The 16,985-nt window shown below is 32.4% G+C and overlaps 1 protein-coding gene and 1 long non-coding RNA gene across 2 annotated transcripts in view; both read right to left on the bottom strand.

Moving 5' to 3' along the window:
* Window positions 1-16,985, bottom strand: part of MACROD2 (mono-ADP ribosylhydrolase 2) — a 2,133,612-nt gene that overhangs the window by 2,098,113 nt on the left and 18,514 nt on the right. The gene's annotated exons all lie outside the window — the stretch shown is intronic.
* On the bottom strand, window positions 671-11,944 carry LOC123814822. Its single transcript, XR_006784995.1, has 3 exons — window positions 11,897-11,944; window positions 2,304-2,402; window positions 671-1,274 (listed from the first exon to the last, which is right to left on the bottom strand). It is a non-coding gene; the product is annotated as an uncharacterized LOC123814822 (long non-coding RNA).

Raw genomic sequence — 16,985 nt, 5'->3', positions numbered from 1 at the left:
TAAAACAAAGTCACACCCTTACATATATATGTATAATCACTGAATAACAAGGGGGCACTAAAAGAACCCAGTGTATGAGAAGGACTTTCAGTCAAGAAATCCTCTTTGGAGAAACTCAGGAAAACACATTCTTGACAATTGAGATAGTATGTTCAAAATGGATCACTGCCTTTCTAAAAGTCCTTAAAATAAGGAAAGACTGAAGAATTAGGAACACAGCTCAAAGTTCATATTATTACCCTGGAGAACTAAAACAACCAATTATAGGCTCAAAAAAAAGTCCTCTTGTCTTTCAAAGCAAAGCTGACTAGAATATGATTACATAATTTAAAAAGAATTTTAAACAAATAGTATTTAAATTTAAAAAACACACACAAGCCAAATCCATAAGAAGTTTCCCACATAAAACAGATAAAACACTTAAATTTCCAATAATTGAGATAAATTTGTTACTTAGTAGGAAATTAATATGTGTATCAATATTACAACATATTTACTATTTTAATTTTCTTGTTTTATCATAGTGAAATAAGATCTGTTAAAATCTCAACAAAAACATCAAATTGTATAATTACACACAACAAATCACACATTTAAATGTAAAAAATAAAATCAGTTTTATGAAGCTTTCTATACATATTAAATTAAAAAACTGACCAGAATATGATTATACTTCATCTTGAAAATATAATATTTATTGACCAAAAGCCCCTACAATGATTGGTTCTAAGCTCTACAGAATTTTAAAAACAAGAGGGGTACCTTGCAAAGTTCTAATTATAAATAAACAAAATGTACTTTTTAGGTTTTGGCAGACAATATATTTTTTCATTTATCCTTGGAAGCACTGCTGAAACAGAAGCAAGAGTACCAATCACTCACAGAGGACAAAGGAGTGGTTCTGAAAGTAAAAAGAGTTTATGATAACTACACACTACAGAGACAGAGAATGCTGGGACTAAAGCATCAACTATTTTCAGTGTTAGTAGATGGCCAACATTTTTTCATCAGGATGCACAAAATCCAGTCATTTCTTAATTTTCTTCCTTCTCAGCTCTCCATGTTCACTCTATGAATACCCATTGCTGTTATACACAAAACTAAAATACATTTTTCTATCACCCTTTTGGTCTGTTCGCCTTCTTGTCTCAACAGTATTTCCTTTTCCTTCTTCAAAACAGACTCTTCTCAAAGGAATCTTCAATGAGTCTTTCTTGAATAAAAATGGATTGGAGACAAGATGGAATAAAAGAGCTCTTTTCTTTGTGCCCAAGCTGAAGGAAAAAAAAAAAGAAGAGAAAATGATACAAAATTATCTAGTAGCACTTCCTATTTTCACTAAAAGAAAAACAGAAAACTTTACCAGATATACTCTCACTTGGACAATTTTTTGGCCATGCCCTCTTGAGTTGTTATAGGTATACTTCCCAAGTTGTTATAGGTATATTTCCTTCAAGTATTCAAACACAACTTCCCCCCACTCACTCATGCATACTTCTTATATTATCATTTAAAAAGCACAATAGAATTATAAATTTTCAGGAACACAACTGAGGATACCATTTCTAAAACTTCAGTAACTATCTATGTAGAAAATCTCTACATAATTCCCTGACATATGGTTTGAAGAGAAAAATCATTGTACAATATTTTTAAGCTGCACTGAGACTAGAGATATCTTGGAAGCCATTCACTGAGCTTTTGGCATGTCTCTGCTATTCTAGAGACAAAAACAAACAAGAATTTAAGACTTAAAGAGCTCCAGTTAATTAACAATTGAACCGCTAGCAGTGTTAAAACATTTTCATGCCTGAGAAGTTAGTGTCAAATGGTTAAATAACCAATTAACACAAACAACGAAGAGATCATTATCAACTTAATTACAAATAAGATGTTTAAACATATATTCAAAATATTTAAAATTCAATATAGTTCACAGATCGACACATTTTCCACTGGTTTCTAGAAGTTGCTGCTAATGCTATTAGCTACGACTATTATGTCTTCATGAAATGTACCAAAATGTTCCTTATGAATCTCATTACCATAGAAATGAGTCTGCGATTCAAGAACTCTGATACAACTTCGTTTTTATGAAGCAAAACTTGTGCAAGAGCCAAGAAAGAAATACAAAAAGATGCTAGCATTCTTTCCTAATTCTTTTAACACACTTATAAAAGAAGATGACTCCACCTCAACCTTCCCATCTCCCATCCCCACTAACCACTCCCCATTCCTTCCAGAAAAACATTTTATCTAACCAAAACACAGCAACCAAGTAAAATATGTAAGAAGAGGAATACCTGTAAGATTTTTCTTCCCATAAATTGTCCCAGGCATGGATCCTCGGGCACTCACTCCACGTCATCCTCCGCCACTTCTTCAACCATGAGAGATGCATCCTGAATGATGGTGGAGGGTTCAGAAGTTTATAGTAGATGTGGCATATTGAGATCAAGGAACATATCCATCTCCTCAAAAGGGATGGCGCCTTTTAGATGGTCCAGAACACCACCTCACACCTCTGTGATTATACTACATGTTAGTATTCTGATTCTGAGTAATTTCTACTCTCAGCCCCAAAAAATCCCATCAGAAAATACTTCAAAATCTTGAATATGACACTCTCTTTATTTTTCCCTTTGCTATTGATTATTTTAATTTATTTACATCTTGGTTCATTCTAAAAGATGTTTGGTTGTTATTAACCTTTTATTAATAAAGCAATACCCAGAAGATATCCTTCCTTTAAAGTATTCCCCACATATGTATCATCTCTCGTAAAATCCATATGCAAATGAAGAAATTAGATAGACTCCTGCTCTGATAGTCTAAGTAAAAACGAAGGTTAAGATAAGTGTGTGAACACACTTCCGTGAGGGCGGAGGAATAGTGAGTGAAGGAGATAACTAAGGAGTGAAAGAAAAGTATGTTACAAAGAAAACCAGACTTGACACTATGTGTAAATTAAGTGGCTTAAGTAACCACTGCTACCATCACGTTACTCTCTTCCCCTCCACTCCAACATAACTTTTAGTGCTTCATTTTTTAAATAAAAATATGTTCCTAGTGAAACATTGTTTTAAGAAAACCATATTAATATTTCATGCCCTTTTATCTCTCTTGTGCATATTTGAACATGCTTATATTTCTGAGCACAAATACACTGTTCTTACAACTTTTTAAAATATATCTTGACCTTTTTACATAATACATATTGATCTCACTCATCTTTTCAAATATTCTTATAACACTCCCTTGCATCCAGGCATTGTGTTCTACTATTTTTTTTTTTATCATTCTCTCCCCTCCTATCTCCTCTGAAAATGAAAATACTTGGTTCCATGCCCCCATGTGATGTAACATTTGCTCATATGTTCTATCTTCATTTTTTTATCTTTAGGTTATGGGATGTTTGCCCAAGTTTCCTTCTAAATCATTCATTTAGTTTTCAGCCCTTGCTTTTAATTTTTTTATTTTATCAATCAGATTTTTGTTTCTGACAGCTCTGTAGATTGCTTCTTTCAAAAGAGCCTTACTCATTTTTTTCAGCTGTTTTATCCACTTAAATGTCTGAAGATACAAATTACATTTATGAGAAAGTGTTGGTTTCCTCACCATTACTATCTACTTATCAAATTGTTTATTCTAAAATATGGCATCTTTTGTAGTTTAAAATTGAATTTAAAATGAGTGAATTTGAGCATATGCTTACATTTTCTAAGCCATTTATATTTCTTTTCTAAGTCAATAAATACTTAATGATGGCCTATGAAAAATACATTTATGTCCCATCTACTTTTTGCATCATTCCTATGCTCCAGGGGTGTTTTTCTCTTAGTTCTTACTCTATCAGTATTGCTGGTTTTCTGATGATCCTTGGTATTCCAAATTTATGAATGGTGTTCTAGAGATATCTAAATGACCTAGTTTTCTCCAGTAGATCTATCACTCTGTACCTCTCTGAAGCCATTTTCCTGAATGAGAGCTGATTTCAGGATGAATGTGGGTAGATGGAGTACATTAAGAGGCATGCTTTATTTTACAACATGTGGTCATAAACAGTTGTAGGCTGGACCCCCGCCCCACCCCCCCACCCCCCGCCAGATTCCCAACATCAGGAAGACTCTACTTTTGGAGTGGAGTATTTTAATGCATGCATGGGACTACGTTCTCTTTCCCTCTCCTTCACCTCTACCTGTGTCTTGGTAGAGTTCTCCGGCTCTGTTCTGATCCTCTCTCTAACCCCATCACACATTACCAGAAGCTTTCTCCAAAATCATTATCTGCAGAACAAAAGCCACAACTCTATCCTAGAGACAAATACTATACCCAGAACACAACCATTCTGTACAAATGAGGAAGGGGGAAGCCCCACAGACACAGTTTTTCAATCGTTCTGATGATTACCCCATAGACCACTCCAAATCTTTGAAAATGTCAACACCACAAATGTAGTCCCTTGAAGTTCAGTGAGGAAAAACTTCACTTTCAGCTGTGGTTTTCTCGTTTCTGTGCTCCTCTCATTCCATCTCCTTTGTACCTTCATAGAAACCCCTCAAATCTGCTACACCAATGGTACCCTTTCTTGTTGCCCAAAGCAACAAAATTTTTTTAAAAAGTTACAGGCAGGCCTAATTAAAAAATACATTTTTTAAGAAAAATTTCAGCCTGATTTCTTTTTAAGAACACATTTAATCATTTCAAACACAAATGGAGAAAGCTGGGAGAGCTCATCTTTTGCCATCTTTTAACAAAAGTCTCAAAATTTTTTAACATATATTTCCATCTATAAATTTTCAAAAATATCAAGAAGTAAAAAGTATCTACTCCTATAATTCTGTAAGTAGAAATCTTTGCATAGCATGCTATTCATAGTAGTGTTTTACTTCCCCCATTTCACCATATTTTTACTGGCTAGTCTATAGGTTCTATTATTAAGTCATCTAGAATTCATTTCCTAGTTGGCATTTCTTTGTCTCTTTCATTTTATTAGGAACATTTTCTCTAAAGTAATATTATACTTTGAAGTACATTATTAACAATATTTTAGATCTAACTGTAAGTTTCACTGATATATTAGGTTTTGGTTGTTTGCTTTTGTCTGTCAACACATACACATGCATCTTGTTTAGTTGTGTTTCATTTTATTGTACTTCAAAAATGTGCTTTTTTACATATTGAAGGCATGACCCTTCACAAGCAAAATAACTGCAACTTGATTTATTCAGATACTCACTTTATTCAGTGGTCTGAAGTCAAACCCATGATATTTGTAAGGTTTGCCTAAACCTTCCCTTTTCTGAGTCCAGAATTCTTTATTCTGATTCATTTCATTTTGCTTAAGTAGTACTTCCAAATAACAGATTCATTTATTTAAGTCTATAAGTGTAATAGTTCAGTTCTTTGGAACAAATACATACTTTGCCTTGGTACCTGAAAAATAGTTTTTGCTTCATACAAAACTTTAGGATCATAACACTTTTATCTCAGAATCCTATAAGCAATTCTCACTCTTTCTTAGTATCTCATGCTGCATAAGAAACATCAGATGCCAATCTGATTCTTTTTTCCATCAGGGTAAGCCTATTTACTTTATCTGGAAATGATTTTCTTTTCACCTTTGGAATTCAGAATTTTTACAGTATTTGATTTTAACAGAAACTTCATTTTAGTATACGTTATTTGATAGCATTCTTCATCCCAAGAAAAGCTTATTCTACCATTTTATTATCTACTGCTTCCCAATGTGGACCTATTTTTCACTTCTGGAATTCCTATTTCACAGATACTGATCTGGATCTACTTGGTAGGTCTCCAACTTTCTCTCATAATGTTCAATTCTTTTTGCTCTTTTGTCTGAGAGACATCTCAGTTTCACTGTCAATATTGTAGTCTTTCTTTTCAAAATAGTTACTGTAAAATATTTTTGACATACAAAGGAAGGTAAAATATTTAATACGTATCTACCACCCTACTTTAAAATATACATGTATCTAAACAACAGAAATACTTTTATTTCCCTCCCAGAGATAGCCTAAGTTTGGTGTCTATCATTTCCATGGATTTCTTTATGTATTTTTGCATCTGTGTATATCTAAATAACTATATATAGTATGGCTTTGCATGTTAAGCTTCATTTAAATATCATATTTTATATATTGTTTTGCACCTTCCTTTCTATATAAGGATTATATTTTTAAGTGTATCCATTGAATATGGGTATTGTAATTCACTGATTTATTGTGATGTATAATTAAAAATCCTTATATGGATATACTAGTTTTTTTATCTAGTCTCCATTTATTAATGCTTAACATTGCTTCCAATTTTTCACTGTTACAAATGATGCTGTTATGAAATCCTTATCCTTGTCTCTTTTGCATTTATATGTAAGTTTCTTTAAGGCAGGGTTTTTGAAAATACAGTTCATAACCCATCAATAAAAAAAACCATTAGTGAGTCAAGGTCACAAACAGCTTTTTAAAAAGAGAGACAGTGAGTGGTGAGGAGTGAAGGGAGAAAGGAAGAAAATGAACAAAGTGGTAAGGCACAAAGATAGATAAAAGCGTACAGCATGTACTAAGAGTAAATTTTGTTTCCTGAAAATTTGATTTCATAGTCAAAACAGGATCAACAAACTAACGTATATATAGGTTTCCACACAAATATTTATACATATAAATATACAAAATATAAATATTAATATTTATATTTTAATATAAATATTTATATTTTAATATTACATATTTTATATATAAATATTTCCACACAAATATTTATATATATAAAATAGATTCCCTAGGTCACAGGGGAAATACACATTGAAACTTAGTAGGTATTGACAAATTACTATTAAAAAATTGGTTTCTCCTGGCTGGCGTAGCTCAGTGGATTGAGCATGGGCTGGGAACCAAAGTGTCCCAGGTTCGATTCCCAGCTAGGGTACATTCCTGGGTTGCAGGCCATAACCCCCAGCAACCGCACATTGATGTTTCTCTCTCTCTCTGTCTCTCCCCACCTTCCCTCCCTAAAAATAAATAAATAAAATCTTAAAAAAAAAATTGGTTTCTAATTTTTTTGGTTAAGAATTCTCATTGTTAAACATGCTCACTAACACAGTATAGACAGACTTTAAATTTTTATCAACCTTATGTTTGCTGGAACCCTTGTTTTTGAGTGATTTTGCTAGTTATCATTTTTGTAGTTTTGAGGTCTGCTACCAGTCTAATTTTCATATTTTAGAAAATAATCTATTTCTCGCTACTTTAAGTTCCCTTTGTCTTTAATATTATCCAGTTATTTTTCTACCTCTAAAATTACTGTGTTATCAATCTAATGATTCACATTTTTTAATTCTGGAAAATCCTCAGATGTTCCTTCTTTGGGAACAGACTGTCATCAGTTTCTTCATTCTCCTCTGGAACTCCAATTTCACCTAAGTTAGACATATTTATTCTTCTGCTGCTAAATATCTCTTTCATATTTCTATATCTGTTTAAGATCTTCAAGTTCATTAAATCTCTCTTCTGCTGAGCTTATAAGCCATTCAATGTTTTTCAATTTCAATGATTATATTTTTAATTTTTGAAAATTCTATTCTTTTTTAGATCTTCCTGGTATTTCCTGACAGCATTTTGTTCCTTGCTCACATCTTTAATCCCCCATTTTATTTCTTTAAACATTTTATACATGTATATTATTCCATACTCTTATCTAATAATTTTAATATGTGATAGTCACAGAAATTTAATTTTGCTGTTTGTTTTATCTGCTTACTCTTTGCTCATGATTGCCAATTTTCTTCAAAGAATTTCATTCAGGCTTCAATGGGCAAAATAAAAGTCTTACCCTGAAGGTGCATTCCTCTAAAGAGTATTAACTTTTGCTTCTGTTACGTGCTATGTAGCAATACAGACATTTGACTATTTTCAAATAAGTTCCTCTGCCTACAATTAAGTAAAAATTAAAATCTCATACGTACATGAAGACAGACACGGTCACAAATTTTTGGAGGAGACTCTTCATCATCAACTCCCCATGCCAAAGAAACTCCTATGTTCTCTGGTAGAAGTTCAATTTAATTTTCAAAGCTCTCTTTCATTGCATCATGATCTTGAGGAGCCTTGGCCTTATATAGAGGCCTCAATTTCAATTGCTCATCTAGTGGAAGCACAAAGATCTACCCCCTCAAACTCATATGAACTTTAAATACAAGCCTCTACACATCAGTAAATGTTCTAAGAACAGCTTTGGAGGCAACTTAGTAATCTGGATTCTAGCATCTTCTATTATTTTGGGACTCTAGAGATTTTTAGTTGGCAATTATATTTTTAATTTTCTACAACTTTTTTCACTGCTTCTTCTCAATACAATGTTTCCTCAATTCTAACCAGAAATTTTCAGTTTACTTTTTTTTTTCATTAACTATGATTTCTGGGTTATCTGCTTTGCTTGCTTTAGCATGGGCCTTCCTTTTAGCACTGCTAATTTTCCTCAAATATCCAGTATTTCATCAAATGTTTACTATTTCATATCCAAAAGCCTCAGTGTATAGTTTTTTCCCTCATCAACATTTTAGTAGTACTCTTGCATCCTGTCAGGAATCGCCCCCAAAAAATACTCTCCAACTCTTTAATTCCTACTTCTGGTTCATCTACAAAAGCATAAGTAAAGAAATCTGATTATAGAAGCTAGAGTATTTTTTTCTTTTATTATGCAGAATTTACTTTATGTTAGCATATTCTCTATTATAAAAGTAATTAGCCAAGTTATAAAAAATTTGCAATCTACACAGTTTTATAGATGATGTAAATTAAATATGCTTTAATGAACCAACATATAGTGATAAATCAAGAAAGTTAGGCAAAGGACATGAAAACCTAAGAATTATGCCAATTCTAACAGTTGCAATTTTTCTTATTCAGTCAGATCTAGACGGCATAAAAACCGAAAGATCAAAGTATATTTTTCTGATTTAATTTTTGAATCACAATAAATGCTTTATATTCCTCTCTGCTGTTGGATAGGAAATCCCACACAGAAAATATACTCCAGCGAAGCATGAAAATTAGTATTTAATGTGCTGTCCCCAAAACTACCCTATTAAAAGCTTCTATGACATTCACAATTTCCATCTGGACACTCTAATACATTCATGCTGCTCTAAAAGTCAAATGATAACTGTTTTAATGGACACACAATAATAAAAAAGTAAGTGGCACACTCAAGTCCTATTCTCAGTATTTAGAATGAAATTAAAGGCAATTATATCTATATTGTTTACAACCAAATCAATTAGGTATTTAAAAAATAACAACACTGGCTATACAGGTTTCCATATTGATATTCTTTTCATCTTTCCCATGGTATTTGTTTCTTTATTCATACCATATGCAGTCCTGAATGCATATAATAAACTGAAGAAGCTAAAGAAACAAGCTATTTAAAGGTATACCATGTTCAACCTTCTGTAAATTAAATAATCCCCTAATTATCTTTAATACAATCTTTCCAGCAGCCCAACAAAGCTTACTGATTAACATTTGGGTACTATATTTATACTACAGCAACTGACTGACCAATAATGAGGTCTCTTTCTCAACTTTAATGACCAGCATTTTATGTTAGTTATTCACTTATTTTATAACTTTCCAAGACACCAACTGACTTCAAATACAATCAAGCACTCCTGAAACTTTTCCACAGAATGAACTGATTTACCTTCAAAATAGGTTAGAAACCATTATTATAAAATTCTTTGCCTGTTATCTTCAGAATCATTCAGTTTTAACATAAAAAAAACGTCTTAAATGCTGAGCAATAAAATTACTTAATATTCCATGCCAACCAATCTTTTAATAGAAATGGTGCTTTAAAAGAGTAATACTTTTATTGTGTAGCTTCACATACTCCCTGGTACAGACCCATAGATACCTTAGTGTTCTAAGTCTGAGAAGCAAATTCTCAGTAAAGAATAGACTCTCAATAGAGAGTCAGTTAAAAGTTGCAAAATGTAGCCTTATGTTCAATATGTGATCCACCCTACTAAAAAATATAGTGACTGGTGCAAAAAATAAATAATTAATTAAAGAATCAGCTTTTAAAAACTTTCAATAGATAGCAAGTACAAATTTGCAACACTAATGGAATTATAAAGAAATGTTAATGACTGTTTGAAATGGTGTAAGGCAGTGTTCATTACACATCTACTTGACAGGATAAAGCCTTCTTCCCAACAATATTCAGTGATTATTTTCAATTTTATTATCTATAACTTTATCTTTTTAAATAGTTGTTTCTTTAATTAAAAACAAAGATCATAGTATTATGAATAATAATCTATAAAAATTTTATAATGTGTCATATAAAATACATCTTTCCAAAAATCAAATATAATTAATAGTAAGCACATAAACATATCAGCAATGCTTTTGGAAAACAAAAAGCAGCATTAACAGAGCATAAGAGGATGTAAAGCCAGAGGCCAGAGTTCAAATTTAGACTTTGCCACTCAACAACAGTGTGACCTGGGGCAAGCTAACACTGTACCTCAGTGACCTCATTTGTAAAATGAGACAATGACAGTACCTACTCCTACTAACAGTACCTACTTCATGGGGTTGTTGTGATAATTACCTAAGTTAACATTTGTAAACTACTTATCTGGCACATGTTAAGTAATTTGTAAGTATCTGTTTTTTTAAAAAAGTAGAATTTTTCCTAATTCCAAGGGAATATTTGTTTCCCTCATCATTAACTTCAAATAATTCTTAATCTACCATCACTAACTTTCACACCTAATCTCAACAAACACAAATAAACACAGATATTCACACAGATAAGCAACATCACTGACTTAAATTCAGAAGTGAAATATCCATTCCTTTGAGCTAAGTAAAGTTCAATTAAGCTATCGATCAAAACTATATACCTCTTACTAGAATCACCAAATAAATTAAATACTTACATGCCCATCGTGATAAAATACATTTGGTATCAGTTATATAATTCAATGAAAGGAGCCTTTTTTCTTTTGTGGTCAAGATTCACATGATTTATTTTACTGAACTTAGAATCAAGTTCTTCTAAGCAGTGTTAGTGGTTAACAAGATTGAAACATCAGAGAAAAATCTAAATCACAAATAAGAAAGCAAGCGGGCACAAGTCTGTGGGCCACTGATGAACTTTCATTTTTAAAGAGACTTAAAAAATCATTGAACAGGGCTTGGTGAAATGTTTTTGTAACTCTTACAACTAATGTTTGTTTTTTTTAATTTACACTCAAAGAATAGAAATGCAATAAAAAGGAAATGAACAAGATAAAAGCAAGTAGAACACTGATTCTATTTACCAATAAAAATATTTGTTAAAATATAATTTTACAGTGGGACTTTCATAGAAATATTGTAATAGATTAAACCCCAATCATCACTCCATTTTGGCCATATCAATGAGTCCAAAATTAGTAAATTCTACAAACTTGTCATGTTTCTGTTGGTCATGATTCATATTTTGAGTATATGACATAACAACACAAAAAAGGCTCTAATACATAAAAAGCTACCTTAGGATATAACCAGTTACTCGTGTGCAATACTTTTTATTTTAACTGTTGTTCAAGTACAGTTTTTTGCCTTTTCCCCCATCCCACCCCGCCCCCCAGGCCTCCCCCACCTCCCTGTTTTCATCCCCCCTTGTTATTGTCCATGTGTCTTTTATACTGTTTCCTGCAAACCCTTTACCCTTTTCCCCTGAAATTCCTTCCCCTCTCCCCTCTGGTCACTGTCAGCCTGTTCTCTATTTTAGTGTCTTTGGTTATATTTTGCTAGTTTGTTTGTTTTGTTGATTAGGTTCCTGTGAAAGGTGAGATCATATGATATTTGTCTTTCCCCACCTGGCTTATTTCGCTTAGCATAATGTTTTCCAGTTCCATCCATGCTGTCACAAAGGGTGGAAGCTCCTTCTTTCTTTCTGCAATACTCTTTAAAATAAAGGTTAGACTTTCATCATTAAAAGAATATATCAGGTTATCATGTGAAATGCTTAACCTTATCAAGCTCTATATACCTAGACCATGGTAAGGATCTAAAGGAGGAACAAAGATCAATTCAGTTTTTAGAAGTCTCTTTGAAAAAACACATTAAAGTTAATAAAGTTAACAACATGAACCACTGTATTAGTAAATTATAGCTAATGCAATAATTATTCTAAGTTTTTAATGTTAAGTAATCACCACATACGCTCTAAGTGTATACCAAGAGCCCGTCAAGATTACTCTAAAATGAAGCCAAAGTCTAAAGTGAACGCTAAATTTACAGTACTAATGCATGGAAGATGACAGTGACTCTCTCCCTCAAAAATTTACTTTCTATGAGATACAATGAAAAATCTCTACTCAGAAAAAACTTTTTGTACTTATGAGGAACGACCAACTAAATTATAATCTATACTTTGAATATGAATTAGATACTGAATATAATTCAAAAACAGAAAAATGTTAAGCAAAATATTTTGAAAATTGTACAGATTCCAGACATTGCCAAAAACTGAAGATTAATAAAGTATTAGTCTCACTAAATCACAGCTGACAGGAAAACTAAAGTCTTCTAAACATCATAAACATGACTTCTGCATTACTGAATTCCTAACTGCTGTCTGAATGATTTTAAAAATAGGCATGTTGATCATTTTTTGTTTACCTGCACTACTTGACCCCTACATTTTCTGAATAATGTGTTTAAGTGCTGACAAGGGGAAAAAACAAAATGTTTGAATAAGCTTTCTTTATATTATACCAATAAAAAATACAAATTAATTTTAGCCAGTCATATATTGATTGAAACTTGAACTGCTTCCACATCTTGGCGATTATAAATAATGCTGCAGTGAACATAGCAGTGCTAATGTACTTTTGAATCCATGTTTCAGGTTTCTTCTGATAAATTCCCAGACAGGAAATCACTAGGTCATATAAGGCAGGTCCATTTTTAATTTTTTAAGGTAATGCCATACTACTTTCCATAGTGGATACACCAATCTTCATTCTTACCAACAATGAAAAAGGGTCCCCTTACTCCACATCCTAGCCAGCATTTGTTTGTTGAATTACTGATGATAGCCACTCTGACTGGTGTAAGGTGGTATCTCATTGTGGTTTTAATTTGCAATTCTCTGATAATTAGTGATGTTCAGGACCTTTTCATGTGCCTATTTAACATCGTACGTCTTCTTTAGAGAAATGTCTATTCAGATCCTTTGCCCATTTTTTAATTGGACTGTTTGGGGGGTTTTGGTGGTGATTTATAAGTTCTTTACAAATTTCAGTTTCAAATGTATTGATATATTCAGATGTATCAGCAAATATTTTCTCCCATTCAGTGGGTTGTTTTACAAAATTTTATTTTGTAGATGGTTTCCTTTGCTGTGAAAAATTTGTTTAGTTTGATATAGTCCATTTTGGGGTTTGTTTGTTTGTTTGTTTGTTTCCCTTCCCTTAGGTGATATATCAAACAAAATATTGCTACAAGCAATGTCCAAGATTTTGCTGTTTTCTTCTAGCATTTTCATGGTTTGGGGTATAACATTTAAGTTTTTAATCCATTTTGAATTTATTCTTGTGTGTAGTGTAAGAAGGTGGTCTAGTTTCATTTTCCTGCACTTACCTGTTTAATTTTACCACCACTTATGAAATAAACTATCTATAGACCATTGTATGTGCTTGCCACCTATGTCAAATATTAATTGACTATAAAGGTGTGAATTTATTTGTGGGCCCTCTATTCTGTTCCCCTGACCTGTGTGTCTGTTTTTATGTTAGTAACATGCTGCTTTGATTACTATGGCCTTATAGTAAAGTTTGCTATCAGGCAGCATTTTATCACCAACTTTGTTCTTTCTCAGGATCACTGTTGCTATGCAGGGTCTTTCATAATTCCACATGAATTTTTTAAACATTTGTCCTAGTTCTATGAACTATGTCATTGGAACCTTGAGAGGAATTGCACTGAATCTATGGATTGCTTTGTGTGGCATGCACATTTTAATGATGTTAATTCTTCCTATTCATGAACACGGTATATGCTTCTACTTACTTGTATCTTCTTCAATTTCTTTCTTCAGTGTCTTATAATTTTTGAGTACAGGTCTTTTTATACATCATTGGTAAGATTTATTCCTGGGAATTTTATTATTTTTGAAATAACCATGAATGGGACTGTTTTCTTATTTCCTTTATTGATAGTTCATTAATGGCATATAAAAATGCAACTGATTTCTGGACATTAATTTTGTACCCTGCTACTTGGCTGAATTCATTTATCAGTTCTGGTAGTTTCTAGTGGAATGTTCAGGGTTCTCTACATACAATATCATGTCATCTGCAAATACAATTTTACTTCTTCCTTTCCAATTTGGATGCCTTTTATTTCTTCTTCTTGTCTGATTGCAATGGCTAGGACTTCCAGTACTCTGTTTTACATGACAGATGAAAGCAGGCAACCTTGTCTTGTTCCCAATAAGGAGAATACTTGCAGTTTTTGCCTGTTGAATATGATGCTGGTAGTGGGTTGGTCATATATGGCCTTTATTATGTTTAGCAATGTTTACCCTATTCCTACTTTGCTGAAAGTTCTTATCATTAATGGGTGCTGGATTTTATCAAATGATTCTTATGCATCTATTGACATTACCATGTGGTTTTTATCCTTCATTTTGTGGTGTATCACATTTATTGATACGCAAATATTTTCTCATTATTCCATCTCTGGAATAAATCCCACTTGATCATGGTGTATGACCATTCTGATGTATTGATGTATTTGGTTTGCTAATATTTTCTAGAGGATTTTCTTGAACAACTATACATCAACAAACTGGATAATCTACATGAAATGGACAAGTACCTGGAAACACAGTAGAAATATCTACCAAAACTGACTCAGAGAAATAGAGAATCTGAATATATCTATAACTAGTAAGGAGATTGAATCAGCTATTAAAAACCCTCCAACTAAAAACACCCAAACTGGAAGGCATCATTGGTGAATTCCACCAAACAGTGAGAGAATAAACACTAATTCTTCTCAAACTCTTCCAAAAAATTTGAGAAAGGAACAATCCCTAATGCATTTTATATAATGAACATAATCCAATACCAAAGCCAGAAAAAGATACTACAGGCATACCTCAAAGATACTGTGGTTCAGTTCCAGACCACCACAATAAAGTATCATACTAGAGCAATTCATAATCTACTTGCTGGTGGAGGGTCTTGCCTTCAATTTGTAAAATGCCATATCTGTCAATCAAAATAAAGTGAAGCACGATAAAAAGATATGCTAATACAAGAGAACTACAGACTGACATTCCCTGTGAATAACTATGCAAAAACCCTCAACAGTACAAACTGAATTCAGCAGCAGCTTAAAAGGAATACACGCCTTGTATTAAAAAGAAAAAACTAAAATTATCTATTCACAGATAACAAGATCATGTATGTAGAAACCCAAAAGATTATTAGCTTCAATTCAGCAAAGTTGCAGAATACAAAATCAACACACAAAGATCAAATGTATTTCTATATACTAGCAATGAACAATAAGGGAACTTTTTAAAAATTCTATTTATAATAACATTAAAGAGAACCAAATACTCAGTAATAAATTTAACCAACAAGTTAAAAGACTTGTATACTGAAAACTACAAAACACTGCTGAAAGAAATTATTTTAATATTATTTTCTTTTTAAAAAAGAAAATGACAAGCATTTGAGAGAATGTGGAAGAACCCCTCTGCCTTGCAGATGGGAATTAAATAATGATATAGCTGCTGCAGAAAACAGTTCTGTGATTCCTGAAAAAGTTAAACAAACATAGAATTACCATATGATCAAGCAATTCCACTCCTAGTTTTATATCCAAAAGAACTGAAAACAGAGACTCAGAAACTCGTACATCAATATTCATAGAAGCATTACTCACAAGAGTCAAAAGGTGAAAACAACCCCAACATCTTTACAGATGAGTAAATGAATAAAATGTGATCTAGGCATACAGTGAAATATTGTTCAACCTTAAAAAGGAATGAAATCTGATACATGCTATAATATGGATGAACACAGAAGCAGCACACTAAGTGAAATAAGCCAGAAATAAAGGACAAATATTGTACAATTCTACTTATATTAAGTCTACGACAGGTAAAATTATGGAGACAGAAAAAAGAAGAGAGATTACCAGAAACTGGGTGAGAGGAAAGAATGGGTAGTTATTATTTAATGGCTATACAGTTTCTGTTTAGGAAAATGAAAAAGTTTTGGAAATGGGTAGTGGTAATAGTTGCAAAACATTTTAAATGTACTTAAAGCCACTGAATTGTACACTTTAAAATGGCTAAAAGATTTTAACCACACTTATGGACTATGTCAAGTTACCAGAAATTTGAAGTAGTTACTTGGATAAGAAAAGCATTATGTATTGTAAATTGTCAGATAAACATTTTTACCTCTATCCAGCCACATACCACCTGACCAAGAGGACTATAGAGCATGTATGTTTGTTATTTTTGAAAGACACAAATTGTCTTAAAAAAAATCTTTCCTGACCAGTTATAATTCCATTTAGTATGCTTACCAAGACTACTAAATGAATACATTCACACGGACCTCCACTAGGCCCTATAAAATAAAATTTCAAAGCAGTTTCTACCTTCTAAAGCAAATAGTATAAATGAAAACTGTACATGTGTTGCACTTATAAACACAGAGAAAAAAATCTACTTTATATTTACATTGGCTAAGAGCATAGATAATAGTAGTCGTGAATACAGAGTCACAAATTCATGCAAGAGGAGAGTGCATTCTAGAATAAGAGAGCTTTGGCTTGTCTAGGCTCACTGATGTCCTTTCTCCATTAATTATGACAACCTCAAGAAGGAGAAATAAACAGACCCCATGTGGTACTAACCTATGAAGAAAAAAGTTTAGA

Source organism: Phyllostomus hastatus, unplaced genomic scaffold, assembly GCF_019186645.2.
Source record: "Phyllostomus hastatus isolate PE091 unplaced genomic scaffold, TTU_PhHast_1.1 phas_contig_17, whole genome shotgun sequence".
Classification (NCBI taxonomy): domain Eukaryota; kingdom Metazoa; phylum Chordata; class Mammalia; order Chiroptera; family Phyllostomidae; genus Phyllostomus; species Phyllostomus hastatus.
This window is presented reverse-complemented; position numbering and strand designations above follow the sequence as displayed.